This window comes from Dasypus novemcinctus, chromosome 28, assembly GCF_030445035.2.
Source record: "Dasypus novemcinctus isolate mDasNov1 chromosome 28, mDasNov1.1.hap2, whole genome shotgun sequence".
Classification (NCBI taxonomy): domain Eukaryota; kingdom Metazoa; phylum Chordata; class Mammalia; order Cingulata; family Dasypodidae; genus Dasypus; species Dasypus novemcinctus.
In genome coordinates, this window is record NC_080700.1 from 18264011 (window position 1) to 18290780 (window position 26770).

At 39.0% G+C, this 26770-nt stretch overlaps 1 pseudogene; it reads right to left on the reverse strand.

Annotated features, from left to right (window-relative positions):
• Positions 1–23949: 23949 nt before the first annotated feature.
• Positions 23950–26490, reverse strand: LOC101445251 (myotubularin-related protein 10 pseudogene; annotated as a pseudogene).
• Between the last annotated feature and the right edge of the window lie 280 nt (positions 26491–26770).

Genomic DNA, 26770 nt, shown 5'->3' on the forward strand with positions numbered 1-26770 from the left:
ATTTTGAACTCACACTCATTTTCGAATGCCAGCTTGACTGGATAGAGAATTCTTAGATGGAAGTTTTTTCTTTTGGCACCTTAACTAAACCATGATACCACCATCTTGCCTCTATGATTTTAGATGAGAAATCAGCATTTAATCTTATCAAGCTTCCCTTGTATATGATGGACATCTTTTCTTTAGATGTTTTCCATATTCTCTCTTTGTCTTGCACATTGGACAATTTGACAAGTATATGTTGAGGTCATGACTTAATCAAATAAGATTGAATTCCTTATAGGAAAAATGAAAACTAGAAGAGAAGCCAGAGAAGAAGAGGGAGATTTCCACGTGATGAACACAGAGATGCACCTACAAGTTAAAGAACTCCAAGGATTATTGGCCAGCTAGCACCAGAACACTACAGGTTCTGGTAGAAAGCATACCATATGGATACTGTGATGCTGGGATTCTAGCCTTCCAAGCTGTATGATAATAAATTCCTGTTGTTTAAGCCCACCACTATGTGTTATTTGTCATAGAAGCCCTAGTACACTAAGACTCTTAGTGAATGAAACAAGAACTAATTTTGGAAGTATATCTTTACAATTCTGAGGGGTTAGATGGCCCAAGATGTTGAAGTGTAAAATCAAAAGTTCAGTGTTCTTATTGAGTTTATTATGTTTACAAGGAGATTATCTAAGGAGGGAGAATGGGAAGCATCTGTCACTTTCCTCTTTGTTAAGTAAAGAAAATTTCATCCTTTTACCCTAACACAACTGAGAAAAGGAATTTGAATGATATTTGTTAATAATTTGAGTACCCAAGATAGCTGCGTATGTGTTTATATGTGTGTTTCATATTTTTAACAAATCCAGTTTATTGATACTTATTTGTAAAATATAAATTCACACAGTGTACAATCATGGTATTTGATATAATCACACAGCTGTGCATACATCAATTCAGTTTTACAGCATTTTCATTATTCCAGGAATAATAGCAATACTAAAAATACCCAATGAAACAAAACTCATCACTCAAATCTCTCTATGCTTCTCCTGTTTTACCTAACTGCTATTCTGTTTCCATTTGTCTAGTTTATTTATAATTATATTTTGTAAAAACAGTCGTATATATGCAATGTTACATTTTATAGGTTTCTTCTAGTAAAATAAATATCCTTAGGATTTCCCCTTTAGCAGTTGTCAAACCCATAAAATAGCTCTGCTACTCATAAACAGCATTATGTGCTCTCACAATTTCCATTCATTTTCAAAGCTTTACAAGCAATCTTTTTATCAATTCTGCACAGATATACTCTCTACCATCATTCTATCTTCTGGTGAGTATATTCTAATTATTAATTCCATGAGTTTGCATAATATAATTTAGTTCATAATAGCACAGTCATACAGCATTTATCATTTTTGTGTCTGGCTTGCTTCACTTAACATAATATCCTCAAAGATCATCCATGTTGTCAATATGCTTCCATGATTTCATTTCTTCTTACCACAGCATAATATTCCATCATATATATATAAATACACCACAATTTATTTATCCATTCATCAGTTTATGGACAGGTGTGTTGTTTCCAACTTTTGGCAATGCGAATAATGCAGTGTGAAGATATCCGTTCATGTCACTGTTCTCAGTTCTTCTGGATATATACCTAGCAAAGATCCCATGAAAAGTCAATATTTAAGTTCTTTATAACTTCCAAACCATCTTCGACAGTTGGTGTACAATTCTACATTTCCACCAAAGTGAATAAAGCATTCTTGTCTCTCCACATCCTCTCCAACACAACATTTACAGTTTTCTAACTTTTTAATAGTGGCCAATCTAATAGGTGTGAAATGATTTGAATTCTCTAATTGCCAGTAATGTTACGTATTTTTTCATGTTTTTCTTCACAATTTCTATTCTTTGGACGATTTTTAAAAAAATTTTTGGGTTCTATGATCACTTTATTTTTTAATGTAACATTAAAAATAATACAAGAGGTTCCCATATACTCCCCACCCCCACTCACCACTCCTCCCACATCAACTTCTTTCATCATTGTGGCACATTCATTGCATTTGGTGAAAACATTTTGCAGCACTCCTGTTCCACATGGATAATAGTTTGCACTGTCCCCCAGTACAGTCATTGGGTTATGGCAGGATATATAATGTCCAGCATCTGTCCATGCAATATCATTTAGGATAACTTCAAGTCCAAAAAAAAGCCCCCATATCACACCTCTTCTTCCCTCTCCCTTTCCCTCAGCAACTACTGTGGCCACTTTCTCCACATCAATGATACAACTTCTTCCATTACTTCTCACAACAGTTCCATAGTAGAATATCAGTAAATCCACTCTAATCCATATTTTATTCCTCCAGCCTGTGGACTCTGGGGTGGTGATGTCCACTCCACCTCTATATTGAGAGGGGGCTTAGATTCCACATGGATGATGGATGTAATTCTCCTGCTTGCAGTTATAGGCACTCTCAGTTCCCTGGTGTGGTGGTTGACCATCTTCACCTCCCCATTAGCTGGCTGGGTAAGTCCAATGAACCAGAGGATAGGAGTTGCAATTCTTTTGAGGCTCAGTGCCCAAAAGGCAGATGAACAGTCCAGCGATTCAAGTCTACTGAGTATACACCAACCTCAGGCTTAGTAAAAGTGACAGAAGAGACATTTGCAGAAAAGTCTCATCTGAGTCCAACTCCATCACACTCAGGAACACAAATTCCAGAGTATGGCCAACTGACATGACACTGAATTCCAGAAACATCTGCCATGACCATAGAACCTGTGGGTCTCTGTAGCCCTCAAGACAACTAGTACCTGGGGTTGTATCTACTTTCATTGTCTCTAGGGTCCTGCTGAGGTATGCATAAGTGTGACCCCTCTGATGAGCTCCCAACTCTTTTTGAAGACTCAGCCATATAAACTCATTTGTCTTTGCCATTTTCCCCTTTTATTCAAGGTCAAAAAGCAGTTTTTAACACATGGTCCTACATGTTGGCTAAGATTTTCTGCTGGTCTGAGTGGACCCTTTTATTCAAGGTATCTTTCTAATTATATCACCACCTGGTGCTTGGTAGTAATCCCTCAGTGCCATGGAGGCTCATCCCCAGGAGTCATGTCCCATCTTGTGGGGAAGGTAATGCATTTACATGCTGAGTTTGGCTTAGAGAGTGGCCACATTTGAGCAACATTGAGGCTCTCAGGAGGTAACTCTTAGGCACCCTAGTTCATGTTTCAGGCACACTGGCTCCTAAGCATAGTCATCTGCATCAAGGGCTCATTGTTGGGCCATCCTTCTTTATTGGTCTTTGCCATTGCACTTGGGGGATTGTTGTTCCATGGGGAATGTGATAGCTAGGAACTCAGTACTCCCTCAGTTGTCACTTTTAACTGTAACTACTATGAAAACATCCAAACATTTTTAGGTAACCTGTATACATGACAGGCAGAAATCCCTCCCAACAATGTGCTCCCTATCAATAACACCCCACACCACTGTTCCTCCCCTGCCATAGTTGAACTTCTCTGTGGTCCAAAACTTCTTCAGAAATAAAGCCTAAAATTTTGCTAAATTCAATTAAAAGGAAAATGAAATAGAGCGATGGGCTTAAAGATTAGAAATAGAATTCATAATATTTTAGAACAGCTAAAATAAAGTAAAAATTAATTGGGGTATTAAAAAATGAAAAATGTTATAAAGCTTTGTTTTAGATGTTTTTCTTTTCATCACTGCTACAGATGTAGCCTGTATGTACAGTAGCAAGGCAATTTCTTTCATTTCTACCTCAGTGTCTACATCCTTTCTTTCTTTTTCTTTGTAATTTTTAATTTTGCCTTCACAAAAGGTTTAGATCACAGTAATTCACATATACAGTGTAGGGAACTCCCATATATTCAACATCAAACCCTTATCCCCCTTCTCCAGCAATGATATTTTTACATGTTCATGTTATATTTGCTGCAGCTGATGTACAGATATTGAAACATAGCTGGGAAACAGACTTGGCCCAGTGGTTAGGGCGTTCGTCTACCACATGGGAGGTCTGCAGTTCAAACCCCGGGCCTCCTTGACCCGTGGGGAGCTGGCCCATGCGCAGTGCTGATGTGCGCAAGGAGTGCCGTGCCACGCAGGGGTGTCCCCCGCATGGGGGAGCCCCACATGCAAGGAGTGCGCCCTGTAAGGAGAGCCGCCCAGCGCAGGGGTGCAGCCTGCCCAGGAATGGTGCCGCCCACACTTCTGTGCCGCTGACGACAACAGAAGCGGACAAAGAAACAAGACGCAACTGCGGTCACCCCTCGGGCTGTAGTGTGGTTTGCTGGCCTGGCAGGGGAGCGGCCACGGTAGGCCTAATTCCGCTGCCCCCATAATAGGGTGGTTGGTCGGGCCCACCGCCACCCCTGAAGGAAGCTCGGCATGGGCGCAGAGTGCCCTCGGGTCTCCCCTTCTCGGCAGCCATGCTTCCGCGGCCGCCCCTCCTCCCGGATAGTGCCACACGATGCCTGTGGGGCGGCACCCTTCTTCTTCCTTCTCCCTGCGCAGGCGCAGGGCGGAAAATTCCAGTCTGCCCTTTTCCCCTCCCCCGACAGCAGCAACAGCCAGGCGTGGGCGGGAAACTCAAGTCTGCCCTCCACCCCAGCAACAGCAGCCACCAATCCCTAAACCCTGCCCCTTCCCCCAGCAACAGCGACAGCCAATCCCTAACCACCACCCCTCCCCCGTCCGGTACCGCCCACTGACCTTTTGCCAGCAACCAATCAGAACAGGGCGTGGCTTCGACCAGTCAGCCTTCCCCAGCCCCTATAAAACTGTTGCCTCTCCCTCAATAAAGTGGACTTGCGTGTTTACCTTGTCTCCGCGGTAGTTCTTCTGCCGTGCGCCCTCCAGTCCTGAGAGCCCCCGACAAGGGCCTGGCCTCCCTTGTCCCCAGTTCGTCGCCTGCTTCTTCGGGTGACCCCTTCGTCGCCTGCTTCTCCGGGCGACCCCTTCGTCGCCTGCTTCTCCGGGCGACCCCTTCGTCGCCGGCTTCGCCGGGCGACCCCGTCAGCCGAACCGAGCAACCCCTTGTGAGACCGATCCCTCGTCTGCTGCCGGACCGACCCCTCGTCCCAAGTGGGACCGACCCCTCGTCCCAAGCGGGACCGACCCCTTGTCCAGAGCTGGACCGGCCCCTCGTCCGCAGCCAGACCCCACCTCTACCGACCGAGCAAACCGTCGCAGCAACAAACAGACACAGAGAGCAGACAACCGGGGGAGGAGGGGAATTAAATAAATAAATAAATCTTAAAAAAAAAAAAAAAGAAACATAGCTTTCAAACATGCTCTCATTCTGGTTTACAGTATGGTTTATATTTTAGACTGTACAATTTTCTAAATTTTTAGTTACCTTATGTTTTATATTATGGTTTACCTTTTAGCATATCGACTTTTATACATTTTTGGTGTACTTTGAAATGTCCTATATACATCATTGCACAATCTTGTGGAACACTTCCATTGTCCCCCAGGTACCGTCTATTCTATACCTCTCTCACCCTCCCCTCAGGACACACAGAGACAATCAATCTTCATTACTTGAAGACCAGATTCACAGATATTTCCAACAATGATGAGGGCTTGAAGTACTAGACTCCCTAACCCATTGGGAGCCAACAATTCTTTTTTTTTTTTTACTCTTTATTTTACTTTTTTTTTTTCCAAATTCTACTCAATTTATTCATTTTTAAAAAATTACATTCAAAAAATATGAGGTTCCCATTCGCTCCAACTACCCCCACCCCACCACTCCCCCCACAGTAACACTCTCCCCCATCATCATGACACATCCATTGCATCTGGTGAGTACATCTCTGGGCATCGCTGCACCCCATGGCCTGTGGTCCACAGCATAGCCCACACTCTCCCACATTCCATCCAGTGGGTCATGGGAGGACATACAATGTCTGGCAATTGTCCCTGGAGCACCACCCAGGACAACTCCAAGTCCCGAAAATGCCTCGACATCTCATCCTTCCTCCCATTCCATGCATCCAGCAGCCACCATGGCCACTTTTTCCAGACCAATGCCACATTTTCTTGATTATTAACCACAATAGTTCATGAATAGGATATTGTTAAATCCACTCTAATCCTTACTGTATTCTTCCTTCCTGTGGACCTTGGCTTGGTTGTGTCCATTCCACATCTATGTCAAGAAGGTTTATATTCCACATGGATACTGGATACAATCCTCCTGCTTTCAGTTGTAGGCACTCTAGGCTCCATGGTGTGGTGGTAGACATTCTTCAACTCCATGTTAGCTGAGTGGGGTAAGTCCAATAAATCAGAGTGTAGGAGATGAAGTGTGTTGAGGCTCAGGGCCTGGCTATCATATTGTCAGTCCAAAGATTTAAATCCCCTAGATATATCTTAAACCCCAGCACTAACTACAATTCCAGTAAAGTATCATGAAAGGCTTGTGAAAATAGATCCCATCTAAGTCCAGCTCCATCACACAGAAACACCAGCTCCAAAGAAGGGCCAACTGACATGGCAGTGAACCCCATCTGCCATGACCATAGAACCTCTGTGTCTCTTTAGCCCTCAAAAGGACCAATACCTGGGGTTGTATCTACTTTATCTGTCTCTGAGACTCTGCTCAGGTGTGCATAAGGGCAATCCTTCTGACAACCTCCAGACTCTTTTTTAGAGACTCATAGCCATATAAACTGATTTGTCCTTTCCATTTCCCCCTTACTTTAGGTCAAACAGCATTTTTAAATCCTGTTATTATATGTAGACAGGGATATTCTACTGGTCCGCATTGAACCTTTAATTCAAGGTCATTTTCTAGTTACATCATCAGCTGGTACTTGGTAGTGATCCCTTGGTGCCAGGGAGGCTCATTCCCGGGTGTCATGTCCCACGCTGGGGGGAAGGCATTGCATTTACATGCTGAGTTTGACTTCGAGACTGGCCACATTTGAGTAACACGGAGGCTGTCAGGAGGGAACTCTTAGGCACAGTGCTGCTCTAGGCCTTGTTCTTATTTCAGTATAGGCTCACAAGCACAGTTATTAGTATCAGGGGCTCCCTGTTGGACCCTCATTCCTTCCTGGTCCTTACCGTTGCACCTGGGGGACTGCCGCTGCTCCCCTAGGGACCAGGACAGAGCACCCCCGGCCAGGAACCCAGTACCCCCCCCAGCTGTTGTTTTTAACTGTTTCCACTATGAGTATATCCAAACATTTCCATGCACCCTGGACAAATGCCCTGTATAACTCCCTGTCAACCATATATCGCATGTCAATAACCTCCCATACCAGTATTCCTCTGCTGCCATTGTTGAAACACTCTGTGATCCAAAACTTCCTGAAAAGTGAAGCCCAATATAATGTCAGGTTCCCTTACTAGTAAAATGGAATACAGCAATGAGTTTAAAGGTTAGATATAGAACACATACTGATTTGGAAAAATTCTACACCCTATTGTTTTCTTTTCTTTTTTTCCTAATTATTGAGCTTCTCTTCACAAGAGCCTTAGATCACAGTAATTCATTTATACAATATACAGTACTCCCACATATCCATTATAAAACCTTTTCCCTTCCACAGTGATAATCTTTTAACTTATTCATATCATATTTACTGAAACTGATGTACAGATATTGAGACAATAGCTTTCAAACAAGGTAACATTTGTGTTTACATTGTGGTTTATACTTTAGGCTATACAGTTTTCTAAATTTTTTAGTTATCCTATGTTTTACATTATGGTTTACATTATTAGTCTGTCGTCCCCTATATGTTTTTGGTGTAATATTACATGTTTTATATCCATCCTTGTGTACTCTTGTGAAACACTTCTTTTATCCTCACATTTACTTTGGTTCCATCTATTCAATATCTATTTCCCCCTCCCCTTGGGGCCCACAGTGACAGTCAATCTTCATTTCTTGAGGAGCCATGTTCAGAGATACTTGCAACAGTTTTGAGGGCTTGACTTGCTCAACTGCCCTAATGCCCTGGGAGACACCCTTTCTCTTGAGAGATATAGTTCCCTCTATTTGATGGCATTAGTCCTCCCCAGGATGTGGGTCTACCTTCACTCTCATTATATGGGTCTCTAACCAATGGTATAAACCACTCTGGCAAAATGAGCATTCAGTTATTCCCTAGGAGTCTGTCCTGCGTCAGATTATCCCCTTTGAGTATCTTAAACAGGTAACTTTCCTTATTATATTTTGAAAAGTTTTTCTAAGCATTTTACTTTCAACCAACACCTGACACTCTCCTATGTTCATATGTTGCCCCTCCCTCCCCCCAGTTTCTTGAGCAATATTACCCATCTGCCCATCCCTAGCCCCCCTCAAACCCGCAAAGCTCCACCCAAAGGTAATCCTATGCCTCCATTATATCTCTTCCTTGTGCACAAAATTACCACCACCTTATCATAGATTTCACCCATGTAGATGTCAGCTTACATCCTTCCTCTACTCCCCGATTTGCTGTGAGCCTGTCTTCCAGTCTCTAGCTCTCTGAGGCAACTTGCTTATTTCATATCATTGAGGTCATGTAGTATTTGTCCTTCAATGCCTGGGTTGCTTCACTCAACATAAGGTTCTCAAGATTCATCCATGTTATCACGTGTGTTTGTAGTGTATTTGTTCTTAAAGCCGAGTAGTATTCCATTGTATGTATATACCACATTTTATTTTTATTTGGGTTGATTCCAAATTTTGGCAATAGTGAACAATGCTGCTATGAACATTGGTGTGCATATATCGGTTTGTGTCCTTGTTTTCAGTTCTGCTGAGTATATACCCAGCAGTGGTATTGCTGGGTCATATGGCAAATCTATGGTTAGTTTTTTGAGAAACTGCCAAACTGTCCTCCAGAATGGTTGGATCCTTCTGCATTCCCACCAGCAGTGGATGAGTGTTCCCATTTCTTCACATCCTCTCCAGCATTTGTATTCTTCTGTTTTTTTCATAGCTGCCAATCTTATTGGAGTAAGATGGCATCTCGCTGTAGTTTTGATTTGCATTTCCCTGATAGCTACAGATTTGGAGCATTTTATCATGTGCTTTTTAGCTATGTGTATTTCTTCTTTGGAGAAGTGTGTGTTTAAATCATTTTCTCATTTTTAAAATGGGTTGTTTATCTTTATATTTTCAAGATATAGGAGTTCTTTATATGTGCAAGTTATAAGTCTCTTATCGGATATATTGTTGCCAAATATTTTCTCCCATTGTGTAGGTTCCCTTTTTACTTTCTTGACAAACTCCTTTGAGGTGCAGAAGGCTTTAATTTTGAGGAAGTTCCATTTATCTATTTGTTCTTTTGCTGCTCATGCTTTTGGTGTGATATTCATGAAGCCATTTCCTATTACAAGGTCTTGTAGATGTTTCCCTACAGTGCTTTCCAAGATCTTTATCGTCTTGGCTCTTATATTTAGGTCTTTGATCCATTTTGAGTTGATCTTTGTATAAGGTGTGAGATGGTAATCCTCTTTCATTCTTCTACATATAGATATCCAGTTCTCCAGGCACCACTTGTTGAATAGGCCATTCTTTCCCAGTTCAGAGGGTTTGGTGGCTTTATCGAATATTATATGGCTATATACATGAGGTTCTATATCAGGACTTTCAATTCGATTCCATTGGTCTGTGTGTCTCTCCTTATGCCAATACTGTTTTCACTACTGTAGCTTTGTAGTATGTTTTGAAGTCAGGTAGTGTGATTCCTCCAATTTTGTTTTTCTTTTTCAATATGTCTTTGGCTATTCGGGGCCTCTTTCCTTTCCAAATAAATTTCATAGTTTTTCTAGTTCCTTAAAGAAGGTTGCGTTGATTTTTATTGGGATTGCATTGACTGTGTATTTCAGTTCTGATAGGACAGACATCTTAATAATATTAAGTCTTCCTATCCATGAACAGGGAATATTCTTCCATTTATTTAGGTCTTCTTTGATTTCCTTGGACAGTCTTGTATAGTTCTCAGTGTATAAGTTTTTTACATCTTTAGTTAAATTTATTCCTAAGTATATGATTTTTTTGATTGACTATTGTGAATGGTGTTTGTTTCTTGATTTCCTCCTGATCTTGCTCATTATTAGTGTACAAAAATGCTACTGAATTTTGCACATTGATCTTATAACCTGTGACTTTACTAAACTCATTTATGATTTCTAGAAGCTTTGTTGTAGACCTCTCAGGGATTTCTATGTATAGGATCATGTCATCTGCAAATAATGAAATTTTTACTTCTTCCTTTCCAATTTGAATTCCTTTTATATCTGATTCTTGCCTCAGTGCTCGAGCAAGTACTTCTGACAATGTTAAATAGAAGGGGAGACTGTGGGAATCCATGTCTTGTTTCTGACTTCAGAGGGAAGGATTTTAGGATTCCTCCATTGTAAATGATGTTGGCCATAGGTTTTTCATATATACTCTTTATCATGTTCAAAAAATTTCCTTGTATTCCGATCTTTTGAAGTATTTTATCAAGAAAGGGTGCTGTATTTTGTCAAATGCTTTTTCTGCATCTATAGATATAATCATTTGATTTTTTTTCTTTCAATCTGTTTATATGGTGTATTGTGTTGATTTATTTCCTTATGTTGAACCATCCTTGCATACCTGGAATGAATCCCACTTGGTCTTGGTGTATAATTCATTTAATGTGTTGTTAAATACGATTAGCAAGTATTTTGTTAAGTATTTTTGCATCTAGGTTCATTAGAGAAATTGGTCTCTAATTTTCCTTTCTTGTGGTGTCTTTGTTTGGCTTTGGTACTAGGGTAATATTGGCATCATAGAAGGTGTTAGACAATGTTCCTTCTGTTTCGATTTTTTGGAAGAGTTTCAGCAGGATTGGTGTTAGTTCTTTCCGGAATGTTTTGTAGAATTAACCTTTGAATCCATGTGGCCCTGGGCTCTTCTTAGTTGGGAGGTTTTTAATGACTGATTCTATCTCTTTATTGTGATTGGTTTGTTGATATCATCAATTTCTTCTTTTGTCAATATAGGCTGCTTATGTGTTTCTAGGAATTTGTCCATTTCCTCTGAATTGTCATTTTTGTTGGAATATAGTTTTTCAAAGTATCCTCTTATGATAGTCTTTATTTCTGTGGGGTCACTGGTGATATCTATTTTCTCATTTCTTATTTTGTGTATTTGCATCTTCTCTCTCTTTTTCTTTGTTAGTCTTGGTAAAGGTTTGTCAATTTTATTGATCTTCTCAAAAAACCAGCTCTTGGTCTTGTACATCCTTTCAAGTGCTTTCTTATTTTCTATTTCATTTAGTTCTGCTCTTATCTTTGTTATTTCCTTCCTTCTTCTTCCTGTTGGATTACTTTGTTGTTTTTTTCCTAATTCCTCCAAATGTGCAGTTAGTTATTCAATTTTTGCTCTTTCTTCTTTTTTGATGTATGAATTTATAGCTATAAATTTCCCTCTCAGTACTGCTTTTGCTGCATCCCATAAGTTTTGGTATGTTGTGTTGTCATCATCTGTTTCAAGGTAGTCATTGATTTCTTTAGAGATTTCCACTTTGACCCACTGTTTTTCTAAGAGTGTGCTGTTTAATTTCCATATCTTGGTGTGAAATCTGGGCCTCTGGCCCTTGCAGATTTCCAGCTTCACTCCACTGTGGTCAGAGATATTGTTTTGTATGATTTTGATCTTTCTGAATTCATTAAGCCTTTCTTTGTGGCCTAGCATATGGTCTATCTTGGAGAATGATCCATGTGTGCTTGAGAAAAATGTATATCCTGCTGTGTTTGGGTGTAATGATCTGTATATGTCTATTAGATCCAGCTCCTCTAATATACTGTTCAAATATTTCATTTCTTTAGTGATTCTTTTTTGAGATGTTCTGTCCAGAGTTAATAGTGATGTATTAAAATCCCCCACTATAATTGTAGATGCATCTATTCTTTCACTTAGTTTTTCCAATGTTTGCCTCATGTATTTAGAGGCACCCTTGTTAGGAGCATAAATATTTATGATTATTCGTCCTTCTTGACAGATTGTCCCTTTCACTAATATGTAGTATCCTTCTGTGTCTCTCACAATTGTTTTGCATTTAAAGTCTATTTTGTCTGATATTAATATAGCTACTCCTGCCTCTTTTTGGTTATTGTTTGCTTGTAAGATTGTTTTCCAACCATTCACTTTCACCCTCCATGAGTCTCTGGGTCTAAGATGTGTCTCCTGTAGACCGCATATAGATGGGTCATATTTCCTCATCCAATGTCCCAGTCTGAATCTTTTGATAGGTGAGTTTAATCCGTTGACATTCAGTGTTATTACTTTAAAGGAATTATTTATGTTAGCCATATTTTGATTTGACTTGTGTTTGTCATAATTTGTTTCTTTGTTTGTTTTTCTCTTTTTGTCTTTTTTGTTGCTCTTACACTCTCCTCCAACTCTGCCTTGTCCTGTTTTTTCCTTTCTTCCTTCAGAACTCCCTTTAGAATTTCTTGAAGGGGAGGTTTCTTGTTGGCATACTCTTTCAATTTCTGATTATCTGTGAATATTTTTAACTCTCCATCATTTTTGAATGCTAGTTTAGCTGAGTAGAGTATGCTTGATTGGAAATATTTTTCTTTTAGGACCTTGACTATATCATACCACTGCCTTCTTGCCTCCATGGTTTCAGATGAGAAATCGGCACTTAATCTTATGGAGCTTCTCTTGTATGTGATGGTTTTCTTTTCTCTTGCTGCTTTTAGAATTTTCTCTTTGTCTTGAGGATTGGATACTTTGACAAGTATATGTCTTGGGGTGGGCCTGTTGGGGTTTATGATGATTGGTGTGCGCTGTGCTTCTTGGATATGTACATCTGTCTCTTTCCGTAGATTTGGGAAGTTTTCAGCCATTATTTCCTGCAACACTCCTTCTGACCCTGTTCCCTTTTCTTCTCCTTCTGGGATGCCTATAATATGTATGTTTGAGCATTTTGTAATGTCTTTCAGGTCCCTAAGGCCTGGCTGGATTTTTTCTATCTTTTTATCAACCAATTCTACTATCTGATTTCTGATGTACTGTCTTCCACATCACTGATTCTCTGCTTTGCCTCTTCTAATCTGCTGTTATTTGCTGCAAGTGTATTTTTGATTTCTTGAACTGTGGTGTTCATTCCCATAATATCTGTTATCTTTTTGCCTATGTCTGCAATTTCCCCTCCAATGTTGTCTTCATATTGTTAACCTTTTCCTTTATTTCATTAAATTTGTTTGTGATATATGTTCTGAGATCTTTAATTACTTGTGCAAAGTTCTGCTTTCCTTCCTGGTTTTTAGTTTTTTCATTGGATTCAGCCAAGTTTTCCTGGTTACTGGTTTGGTTTGTAGATTTTTGTTGCTGTCTGGTCATCGTTTTATCTTGACAGTTTTAATCAGTTCCTGTTGCTGCCTCCCTTCACCCCTCCTCCTAGCCTTTGTTATCTCCCTTTTCCAGCCGTTGCTATCCTTCCCGCCAGTCCCGCCCACTTAGCCAACTCATAATCTGCCCCCTTTCTTAGTCACCGCCTACCTCATAGCTGCCTGCACAACTCCGCCTATCCACTACCGCCCCGTAGTTAATCCGCTCCAGTTCCTACCCCTCCCTTGACCTGGCCTTATATAATCAAGTGTATTTCCGCAATAAAGTGGACTAGCTCACTCTCACAGGCTGTCTCCGTGGTTTTTACCGTGCGTCCCCCACACCTGGAGAACCTAGGCCTACGCACTGGCCTAGGGGCTCACCGCCACGCCGTGGAAGCCCGCCCGGTCCTCGTGGGTTGCTAACTTAAAATAGCAAGCCCACAGCAAGTTCCTTAGCTTCTTTGTCTAGTCTTGGGGATTAATTAACTGTTGTTTTTACATAAGTGTTATATCTTCTCTTTGTCACTTTGTTCTTCTTATTCTAATTTCTTATTGCTGTCTGAGTTCACTTTGAAGAAAAGTATTAGGGCCAGGGAAAGGCAATTGTGTAAGCAAGGAAAATGTGTAAAGTAGTATTGGTGATAAATGTTAACAGAGCAACAATATGAGATCTGGGAGGATGGATATTAGATTCATGTAAGTTGTGTAGTGTTATAGCGGTAGGTAGAGTACCTATAATGAGGTAGTCGACTGAATATGGGAGGAATATGGTATGAACTAAAAAGCTAGTGTTTTCGTGAGAGAGGGAAAGAGAAAAGAAAGGCAATAGTTTTGAGAGTGGATAAAAGATAGAAAACAAAACAAAGGTATTAGAAATTAAGAGTTAGACAATTTAGGGATCAAAGAAAGGGAGGTGGAATGTAGGAGAGACAGTAGATGATGGAGGATATCAAGAGGTAGGGGAAAGGGGATAGTGTAGGTGGCCAAAATCAATTCCCACAGAAATGAGGCAACGGAGGATGAGGGAACCCAGCAAATGTGATGTGTTCCCTGCAGCACCTATTGTATAATTAAGATAAAATAAAATAAGAAGAAAATGGGGGACAAGATAAAAGAGAGAAAAAAAAGAGAGAGAAGAAAGAAAGAAAGAAAAAGGGTGGGTGGGTAAAGAAAAGGGAGGGGAACAAGTAAGGAAAAGAAAAGATATAGAATAACCACAACAGCAACAACAAAACCCACCCCTAAATAACTGGGAAAAAAAAGACTTTGGGGGATACAATTGGAGAAATGACTAGGAGATAATGCAATGTTATCAATTAGGACAATAAAAAATAAAAAATAAAAAATAAAAAATAAAATAAAAATAAAACAAAACAAAAAAGAAAAAATGCAAAAGTTGATGGCTAGGACATTCAAGGACCTCAAATGGACCTCAGGGTGTGATGGATTCAGGAATGGAAAGGTTGTTATATTGCAGACTCAAGAGGTGTGAGTCTCTGGGTATGGGCCACCCGGGTTTAGGGGACTCAGACCTGGCAACCTCAAATCTGGTTAACAGGGAGCCTGGGAGCACTGCAGTGCAACACAGCCTTCCGGGATCCCCACAGCTGGGTGCCAGCCCTATGGGGACGGTCACATCTGCAAACTCTGACCTATGTGTCAGAACACTGCATTTCACCCTCTCACTCGGGTCTCTTCTGTGGCTTTATCACCAATTCGACTTCAGGACACCTCCCGCCCTGTAAGCCCCTGAAACGGCCACCTGGGGGTGCCTCTACACTGTAGCCAATTTAATGAGGTTGCAGATCAGTAGCCAGGCTCTGGTGGTGGGGCTCCAGCCAGAAAGCCAATATGAGTCCGAAACCAAAATCCCCATGCTTCGCAAAATATTCCCCTAATCGGCTTCCAGACGTCTCCCACAATGCCAGTCCCTGAAACAGCCTCCTGGTGATATCTCTTTATTGCGAGCAATTTAAGGCCACTGCAGAATGGCAGCCAGCCTTGGTGGTGGGGCTCTAGGTGGAAGCGCTATTATTTGTGTCCACAATCAAAAATTCCCCATTTTGCAATAAAACTCCCGTATGTCTCCCAAAATTGGTCTGCGAAGGCCTCCTGCCCTGTTAGCCCCCCAATAGCCCACTCAGGGCTTATGGATTCCCCAGTACCGCAGAGCCTCCAGGAATTGCCGCCACTGCACCGATGCTCCGGCTCCGCCCACCCCAGCAGGGAGTGTCCCATGCGCAGCCCCCACCTCCGTGTAATAGAGGCTCAATTTTATCTTATACGCGAATTTTCTCTGTTACCTTCCCACCAAATTGATGTCCAGACACCTCCTGCCCTGCAAATCCTGAAACAGCCTGTTCCCGAAGAATTTCCAATGCTGCCCAGCTGCTTCTTTGCAGTAGAGATTTTCAGGTGCACTCACTCAGCCACCATCTTGCCCCACCTCTCCAACAATTCTCTTGAGAGACACAATTCCCTCTTGAGAACATCGTGCTTCCCCAGGGTGTGGGTATACCCTCCCACTCATTGTATGGGACTCCACCCAACGATAGAACACACTATGACAAAATAAGCACTCGTACACTCTTTAAAAGTCACCCCTGTGCCAGATGACCCTCTTAAGCACATTAAACAGGTAATCCTTACATTTTCTAAAGAGTTTTCTTAACATTATAGTTTCAACCACATACCTGATAATCTACCATGTTCAAATGTTCCCCCAGCCCTCCTCCCAATTCATTGGGCCATCTGACCCATCCTCCCAACCCTAGCAACCCTCAAGCCTGCAAAGAACCACCCAAAGATTTACCTATGCACCCATCTTATCCCTTCCCTGTACAAATATTTATATCTTCTTTATCATAGACTTTACCCATGCAGGCATCAGCTTGCAACCTTCTTCTCCCCCCGTCCCCCACCACTTCCTTTAACTGTATCATCCAGTCTCTAGCTCTCTGAGACAATTTAATTTACTTATTTCATATTTGTCCTTGTCCTTCAATGCCTGGCTTACCTCACTCAACATAATGTCCTCAAGATTCATCCATATTTTCCCATGTGTTTGTACTGTATTCCTTCTTATAACTGAGTAGTCAATTGTGCATATATACCACATTTTGTTTATACATTCATCTGTTCATGGGCACTTGGATTGATTCCAACTTTTGGCAATAGTTAAAAATGTTACGAATATTGACAGCATATATCGAGCTGTGTCCTTGTTTTCACTTGTCCTGGGTATATGCCCAGCAGCGGAATTGCTTGGTCATATGGCAAATCTATAGCTTGTTTTTTGAGAACTGCCATACTGTCCTCCAGAACGGATGGATCCTTCTGTATTCCCACCAGCAGTGGATGAGAGTTCCCATTCCTCCACATCCTCTCCAACACCTATAGTCTTCTGTTTTTTTTGGTAGCTGCCAGTCTCATGGGTGTAAGATTGTATCTCAATGTAGTATTGACTTGCATCTCCCTAATAGCTAGTGATTTTGAACATTTTTTCATGTACTTTACTGCCATTTGTATTTCTTCTTTGGAGAAGAGTCTGTTCAAATCTCTTACCCATTTTTTAAATGGGTTGTTTGTATTTTTTATTTTCAAGATATAGGAGTTCTTTATATTTGTAGGATCTAAGTTTCCTATCAGATATATGGTTACCAAATACTTTCTTCCATTGGGTAGGCTGTCTCTTCACTTTCTTGACACACTCCTTTGAGGGGCAAAAAGCTTTACTTTTGAGGGAGTCTCATTTATCTATTTGTTCTTTTGCTGCTTGTGCTTTGAGTGTGAACTTCATGAAGCCATTTCCTATTCCATGGCCCTGTAGATGCTTCCCTACATTGTTTTCCAAGGTCTTTATGATGCTGGCTCTTATACTTAGGTATTTGATTCATGTTGAGTTGATTTTTGTATAAGGTGTGAGATGATAATCCTTTTTCATTCTTTGCATATGGATATCCAGTTCTCCAAGCACCATTTGTTGAAGAGGCCATTCTTTCCCAGTTGAGTGGGTTTGGTAGCCTTGTCAAATATCATATGACTGTATATATGAGGATGTATATCAGAATTCTAAATTGAGTTCCATTGGTCAGTGTGTTTATCCATGTGGCAATACCATGCCAATTTCACTACTGTAGCTTTGCAGTATGTTTTGAAGTAAGGTAGTGTGATTCTTCCAATTTCATTTTTCATTTTCGATATGTCTTTGGGTATTTGGGGCCTCTTCCTTTCCAAATAAATTTCATAGTTAGTTTCTCTAGTTCATTAAAAAATGCTGTGTTGATTTATATTGGGTTTTTCATTGAACATGTAGATCAGTTTTGGTAGGATAGACAGCTTAAAAATGTTTAGTCTTCCTTTCCATGAACAGGGAATATTCTTCCATTTATTTAGGTCTTCTTTGATATCCTTAAACAGTGTTGTGTAGTTTTCTGTGTATAAGTCTTTTATAACTTTACTTAAATTTATTCCTTGTTATTTGATATTTTTATTTACTATTGTAAATGGTATTTGTTTCTTGATTTCCCCCTTAGATTGCTTATTATTGGTGTACAGAATGGCTACTGATTTTTGTATATTAATCTTATAACCTGCGACTTTACTGAACTCATTCATATGTCCTGGAAGCTTTTTCGTAGACTTCTCAGGGCTTTCTATGTAAAGGACCATGTCATCGGTAAATAGTGAAATTTTGACTTCTTTCCTTCCAATCTGAATGCCTTTTATGTCTGGTTCTTGCCTCAGTACTCGAGCAAGTACTTCTACCACAATGTTAAATAGAAGGGATGATAGTGGGCATCCTTTCCTTCTTCCTGATCTTAGAGGAAAGATTTTAGTATTTCATCATTTTAAGTGATGTTAGCTGTGGGCTTTTCATATATACACGTTATCATCTTCACAACCTTTCCTTCTATTCTGATCTTTTGCAGTTTTTTAAATGAATAAAGGGTGTGGTATTTTGTCAAATGCTTTTTCTGCATCTATAGATATGATCATGTGATTTTTTTCCTTCAATCTGTTTATGTGGTGTATTACATTAATTGATTTCCTTATGTTGGACCATCCTTGAATACCAATAATGAATCCCATTTGGTCATGGTGTATAATTCATTTAATGTGTTGTTGAATACCATTAGCATTTTGTTGAGGATTTTCACATCTAGGTTCATTAGAGAGATTGGTCTATCATTTTCCTTTCTTATGGTGTCTTTGTTTGGCTTTGGTATTAGGGTGATATTGGCATCATAGAATGAGTTAGGCAATGTTCCTTCTTTTTTGAATTTTGGAAGAATTTAAGCATCATTGGTGTTTGTTCTTTCTGGAATGTTTGATAGAATTCCCCTGTGACACTATCTGACCAGGGTTCTTCTTAGTTTGGAGGTTTTCAATGACTGATTCTATTTCTTTACTTGCGACTGGTTTGTTGAGATTGTCAATTTCTTCTTTCATCAAAGTAGGCTGCTTATGTGTTTCTAGGAATTTGTCCATTTCCTCTAAATTGTCCTTCTTGTTGGAATATAGTTTTTCAAAGTATCGTCTTATGATAGTCTTTATTTCTGTGGGGTCAGTGGTGATATCCCCTTTTCCATTTCTTATTTTATTTGCATCTTTTCTCTCTTTATTTTTGTTAGTCTAGTTAAAGGTTTTTCATATTTATAGATCTTCTCAAAGAATGAGCTCTTTTGTCTATTTTTCTAGTGCTTTCTTATTTTCTATTTCATTTAATTCTGCTCTGATCTTTCTCATTTCTTTCTTTCTTCTTCCTTTGGGTTTAGTTTTTTGTTTTTGTTTTTTTACCAATTCCTCCAAGTGTGCAGTTAGTTCTTCAATTTTAGCTCTTTTTTCTATTTTTATGTATGAATTTATGGCTATAAATTTCCCTCTTTGTATAGCTTTTGCTGCATGCCATTAGTTTTGATATGTTGTGTTAACATTTTCATTAGTTTCAAGGTAGTTATTAAGTTCTTTAGAGATTTCCTCTTTGACTCACTGTTTTTCTAAGAGTGTGTTGTTTAATTTCCATATCTTGATGCCAAATCTGGGTCTCTGGCCCTTACAGATTTCCAGCTTCATTCCACTGTGGTCAGAGAAATTATTTTGTATGATTTTGATCTTTCTGAATTCATTGAGAATTTCCTTGTGGCCTAGCATGTGGTCTATCTTGGAGAATGATATATGTGCAATTGAGAAAAATGTATATCCTGGTGTATTTGGGTGTAATCTTCTGTTTATGTCTATTAGGTACAGCTCCTCTAATATATTATTCAAAGTCTTTGCTTCTTTATTGGTTCTCTTTTGAGATATTCTGTCCAATGGTGATAGTGGTGTATTAAAGTTCCCCACTATAATTGTAGAGGCATCTATTCCTTCACTTAGTTTTTCTAGTGTTTGCCTCACATATTTGGATGTGCCCTTCTTAGGAGTATAAATGTTTATGATTGTTCTTTCTTCTTGAAAGATTATCCCTTTCACTAATTTCCATCTTTGTCTCTCAAAATTTTTTGCATTTAAAATCTATTTTCACCAATATTAATGTAGCTACTCCTGCCCTTTGTTGGTTATTTTTTGCCTGTAAGATTGTTTTACAGCCATTCACTTTCAATCTCCTTGAATCCCTTGGTCTAAGATGTGTTTTTTGTAGACAGCATATAGATGGGTCATATATCCTTGTCCAAGCTTCCACTCTATGTCTCTTAACTGGTGAGTATAACCATTGACATTCCATGTTATTTACTTTCAAGTTATTACTTATATTAGCCATATTTTCTTTGGCTTTGTGTTTGTCATATTTCATTTGTTTTTTTCTCTGTCTTTTATTTGTTCTCCAACTCTGTCTCTCCTGTTTTTTTTTTCTTTCCTCCTGCAGCACTTCCTTTAGTATTTCTTCAAGGGCAGGTTTCTAGTTGACATACTCTCTTAGTTTCTGTTTATTTGTGCATATTTTGAACTCTCCATCATTTTTGAATGTTACCTTTCCTGGATAGAGTATTCTTGGTTGGAAATTATTTTTCTTTTAGTACTTTGACCATGTCAAACCCCACCTTCTTGCCTCCATGGTTTCAGATGAGAAATCAGTTCTTAATCTTATGGATCCTCCTTTGTATGTGATGGTTCTCTTTTCTCATGCTGCTCTCAGTATTTTCTCTTTGTTTTTAGCATAAAATCATTTGAAAAATATATGTCTTGGGGTAGTCCTGTTGGGATTTGTACTATTTGGGGTGCATTGTGCTTCTTGGACATGCACATCTATCTCCCTCTATAGACTTGGGAAGTTTTCAGCCATCATTTCCTCCAACACACTTTCTGTCCCCTTTCCCTTCTCTTCTCCTTCTTGGATGCTTATAATGCATATGTTTGTGCATCTTGCATTGTCATTCAAGTCCCTATGTCCCTGCTGGATTTTTTCTATCTTTTTATCAATCAATTCTACCATCTGTTTGATTTCAGATGTACTGTCTTCCACATCACTAATTCTTTTCTCTGCCTCTCCAAATCTGCTATTTGCTGAGAGTTTATTTTTGATTTCTTGAATTGTGCTGTTTATCACCATCATATCCATTATCTTTTTGCATATGATTGCAATTTTTTCTGTATGCATTCCAAGTGTTTTCTTAATATTCTTAATCTCTTCTTTCACTTGAATAAATTGGTCCATGATATATGTTTTGAGAACTTTGAATATTTGTTCAATGTTCTGCTCCTTTTCCTGGTTTTTAGTTTGTTCATTGAATTGGGCTATGTTTTCCTGATTATTGGTTTGATTTGAAGTTTTTGTTGCTGTCTGGTCATCATTTTATCTTGATGGGTTTATTCAGTTGATTAGTTTCTTCATCTACTCTTGGGGTTATTTAGTTGTTATTTTTGCATGCATGCTAAGTCTTCTCTTTGTCACTTTTTTCTTCTTATTCTATTTCCTTTTTGTTGGCTAAGTTCCCTTGATGGAAAATATTAGCTCCAGAGAAAGCAAAAGTGGTAAGCAAAGAAAAAGTATAGCAGTAGTATTGAAAGTACATGTTACAGAAGAACCATGTGAGATCTAGCAGAATGGATATTAAAATTATGTAAGCTGTGTAGAATTGTAACAGTAAGAAAAGTGGAGTACCTATAATGAGATAGTAAACTGAATTTGGGGAGGAATATATTATGAATTAAAAGGCCAGTGTTGTCAAGAGAAAGGGAAAGAGAAAAGAAAGGACAATAATATAAAGAAGCAATAATAGATAGAAAACAGAATAGAGGTATTAGAAATAAAAAGTCAGAAAAATTGGGGGCTAAACAAAGAGAGGTGGAATGTAAGAGAAACAATAAACAATGGAGGATAGAAAATGTAAAGGAAAGGGGGTAGCATTGCTAGCCAAAATCAGTACACACAGAAAAGAGGGAATCGAGGATGAGGAAACAAGAAACACTACATGCAGCACCTTGATCCAGCCCTACTTTTGTCTCAGTCACTCCAGATCAACATCCAGACACCTCCTGCTTTGTAGGTTCTGAAACAGCCTACTCTGGCAAGATTCTGACCCCATTGAGCCAGTTCTTTGAAAGAGAGATTAAGAGGTTGTACTCATCTGGACACCATCTTGTCCCGCCTCATGGATAATTGCTTTTTCAAGTCCTTTGCCCACTTATAACTGGATTGTTTTTCTTTTTATTGTTGAATTGTATGATTTCTTTATATAGCATGGGTATTAAACCCTTATCAGATATGTGATTGCCAAATATTTTCTCCCATTGAGTCAGCTGCCTTTTTACCCAGTTGACAAAGATCTTTGAAGTGCAAAAGTATTTAATTTTGAGGATATCCCATTTATTTATTTTTTCTTTTGTTGCCCATGCTTTGGGTGTAAGTTTTTAGAAACTACCACCTACTACAATATTGTGATGATGTTTTCCTATAATTTCATCTAGGAGTTTTAAGGTTGTCACCTGCTATATTTAGGCTCTTGATCTATTTTGAGTTAATTTTTCTCTAATTTGTGAGATCAGGATAGACTTTATTTGGGATATGGATATCCCATTCTGCCAGGACCATTTGTTGAATACGCTGTTCTGGCCAACTTTGTAGGTCTAACAATCTTCTCAAAAATCACTTGATTACAGATGTGAGGGTCTATTTTTGAGTACTTGATTCAGTTGTATTTGTCAGCAGGTCTGCTTTATGCCAGTACCATGCTGTTTTTTCCACTAGTGGTAAGTAAAATTCTTTTTCTAAAATTTTAATAGAATTTTTTTGACTCATGTTTCCCTCCCAGTTTCTCCTTATTGTAATGAAAATGGTTATCCTTTCTCTGTCCACTTGTGTATTGGAAACAGATAAATTGTTTTGTAAGCTTCAGAGTCTTTAGCAGACAGAACTTTGCCCCAAGACAAACTGAATTTCTTTAAATTCGTTGTGATATGATTTAGTACTTGCATTGTTACTGATTTAAGTTTATTTTTAAAATATTGTAATGTCTTTTTGGAATTCAGAGGGTGGAGTATAGCAATTTGATATGGTTATGAATTCCAAAAATAGATATTTCCTTATGTTTGTAATCTGTTCTGTACCTTGGCATGAGTGAGTTATGATTAGGGCTTTGATTGGGCCCTTTGGTAGGAGGGGACTCACAGATAAAAGGCATGGAAAAGGATAGAGTTGGGGTGTTTTAATGGGGAAGTAACTTATGCTTTATGGCCTGGTATCTGTAAGCTACTACCCTAAATAAATACCATTTAAAACGGCCATCAAATTTCTGGTATTTTGCATCAGCACCCTTTTGGTTGACTAATAGTCATACTTTCCTTAAACTCTTTGAATTGACTTAGGAGATTTGTGTGTTATCATGCTTGGTCTGAAATCCCATATCTCTTTTGAATATTTGTCTTTTTCATTTGCCAGGGTCATCTCTTCCTTTTTTCTGATATGGTCTGTAATTCTTTGCTGATGTCTAGGCATGAATATATTGGTGAATTTATTCTGATGATCAGTTTCTTTCTCTGACCTATTCTTTCTTTTTTCACATAACTTCTTTGATATTAGATTCAACTTATTCTGTGGTTTTAAAAATGTCCAGCTCAAGTTATCAAAATTGGGCCTTGACTCATTAATAGTGTGTAGATTTTCTCCTAGGAGTTTGGATACAGAGATATCTCAAAGCTGGTTTTTCATGCAATTTCCATACATGCCTGTAGATGGCACTTGCAGTGCATCTTTCCACTGAGGTGTTTATTTCAATATCTGTTTTCCTGTGTTTTGGTATGGCCAAAGCTCAGATAGAAATCAGACTCTGCTGCCTGAATTCATTGAAGAAAGTTCCCCCAATCCCTTTTCTTTTCCCTGTAACAGCTCACAGTTAGGAATATGTTCCCCTCTCAGTCAGCTGCGGTAAGGGTTTTACCCCAGTTTGATATCTTAGGGTTCAGGAATGGAGCCCTTCCAGAATGCCACAAGGGTTTGGTAACTTACACTTGTTGTTTTACATTCATCTCTCTGTCCCTTACTCTCCTATGAATTGTGAAGCATTGTCCTGGTTTGCTGTCCCCAAAAGCAGGCTCCTTGGACAGCTTTTGGCTCTTTCTCATTGTTTTTGTGAAAGAGTTGAGCACTCTCTGCCTCATATGATACCATCTTTCCATAATTCTGGTTTCAATTGTAATATTAGGGAGCTTCTCCTTTGATGAAATAATTGGTCACTGATGGATCCATTCTTGAAGGAAAAGAGCAGTCCTATTATTGTGGAGCTGTAGTTTATCTTTGCCCATTTAAAAGATTTCATAGAGCAATTCTGTGAATAAAACATGCTCTTCCCACTGTATAAGGGGTTACAGAAAATGGGGTGATGCTTTACTGTACATTGAAAAGACCAGTCCCAAACCAATGTGAATTTTAAGCCCTTTTAATCACCTAATTGACTGTTTTCACAGACAGCAAATTCTGTGGTTTGCTTCACCCACTGATGAGGACAGATGAATAGCAGCATACCTAACAGGGAGATGTGGGTGCTATTGCACAGGACCAGTAAGAAAGTTTCAAAGAACTTGAACATGGCTGGATATTGTTCTAACAGTTGCCATGTGGCATCCAAGAATCACAAAAATAAGAGAGATTCTATTTCTGATCACTTTAAATGGCTGTGTCTCTCCAGGAACAGATAGCCAGCCATAGAAATTATGAAGTAACTCAAATCTACTCTTCCGCCTATTGTAGGATTACAGTGGCATATTTGCTTTCCAGTATATACATAAGTTCTACTGAATGTTTAAGGAATGCCAGTACATATTATAACCACCTAGTACATTCCAATGAAGATAGACATTTCTATTAAGTTTCTTCAAAAGGCACATTAACATGTACTTGCTTAAGTTTTACAAATACCTTCTGTATTTCTTGGATATTAGACAAGGTCTTATTCAAATCTCATTTGTAAACATCACTTCTCGATGGATGATTTATAGTTATTGCATTACAGATACTCTGATCAATTTTTCTCTGCTGCAACATATCTTTTTGAGGGCCATTCACACCAAGAACTGCCATATGGTGGCTCCAGCACAGGAGTGGCACCCTTCTTCCAACAAATAATGGGAAAACTACTTTGATCTGCTAAAGAACTTGACAGTAAAAAGGATTCTGGAAGGCAAGGGGATATCATGTAACCCTAATGGAACAAACTCTCCACACAGAAACACCCATCCTATTGATTTCTCTGTCCCATTCTGAGTAACTTTCCAACCACCAGCTCTAACACCTCCTCCTCAACCAAGTGAGGGTATCCTTTTATTTTGCTGACTGAACTGTGGTAGTTTTTCCTAGCATATTCAAGTATAAAAATGAGATGCAAGTCTGTAGGCTAGGAATAGTGAGAAATTGCAACATTTACCTTTTAGCAGTTTTAGGATATGAGTTATCAAAGCAAAATCTGACATTCCTGGAATCTTTACAAAAAATAACTAACTCCGTTGGATTAAATTTGAGTGTTTGTTTGGACTTTCTAGGACTTTCTGCTTCTTTTTGTGGTCATTTACTGTGACAATTTGCTCAATGCATTACAAAGGAACATCGTGTTCACCAAGAAGAAGGTTTTGTAATGGACTTTCTGTAATGACGTTGGATCATCTGGAATAAAGGAAGTTTTTTAAACTTTTTAAAAATTGAAGTTTAATTCATAAATGAAAATCCATAAACAATAAATGTATAGAAAAGTTGTGAACTTACAAAACAAACATGCATATCAACATTCAGGGCTCCCATGTATCACCCCACCGCCATTACCTTGCATTATTGTCAAAAAATTGTTACTATGAAAGAGCATCATGAAAACATTGCTATTAACCTATAGCCAGTATCTTGCATTAGGTGTATTTTCCCCACAACCACTGGTTAGACACCCTGTATTAGTATTTTAAGCCTATTATTGTTCACAGGAGAATGTTCTCATATTTGTTCATTTAACCACAATCCATCTTCCACCAAATGATTCATTGTGTTATACAGTCCCATGATTTGTAAAATCCAATCAAATTTTGCAATAAGTGGCTCTCATATTCATAGTGGACTTGTACTGTCATCACCTCAGTTTTCAATCATTTTCCTTACTCAAAAAAGAAAAAAACCCATAACCGCTTCTACACCCCAGGAAATAGAATCTGGGTTGAGAATGAGATGCTTCATGTATGTAGACTTTTTAGTAATGTTTCCTGTAAATGTGTGGAAATGAGTAGATTTGATGATAATACATTAGAGTGAGTATAAGTAACACTGCTGATTTATAAATGTGATTGTGACTGAAAGAGGTAGTCTGTGGCGGTAATATTTTAATTGAAAGGAAGGTAGAGAATAATGAAGGGCTGTATAATATAGTGATCTTGGTGATGTATGAAGATCGTGATTAATAGTATAAGAATATTCTTTAATGAAGTGTTAATAAGGGAAACTTTAAAATTACTGGATATCAGCTTTCCCCACAAATCATATTGACTTGTGTCTGTTGCAATGTATTTTTGTACAAAATTTACTTCATTTATGATAATTCTCCTGGCAAAAGAACTAGCTTCAGTTTTTTAATATTTGGTTCCAAATTAAATCTATCATCAGTCCAGGTCAGCATTAGGGCATAGGATCTAAATGTGAGTCTAGGCAGCTTGAAGGAGAACATTTTGCCTCCATCTCTTCTCCCAGGATCTGCCACTACCAGTGGCAGCACTGAGGCCTCCCAACACCTCCAGACACCTCTGGGCATAGAGCTCCAGTTGCAGAGTTCTTGCCTGCCTGGAGCATGGCTGGGCAGACTGACAGTCCAGGACATGAAGGAGCAACTGCCCAAGTGGAGCAGGGACAGGAGAAGGTCTATGCTGGTGAAAGGGCCCATCATCCGAGGGGGCCTACCACCCCACTGAGACTACACACAAGGCTTGTGACCTGCATCTCAGGACCAC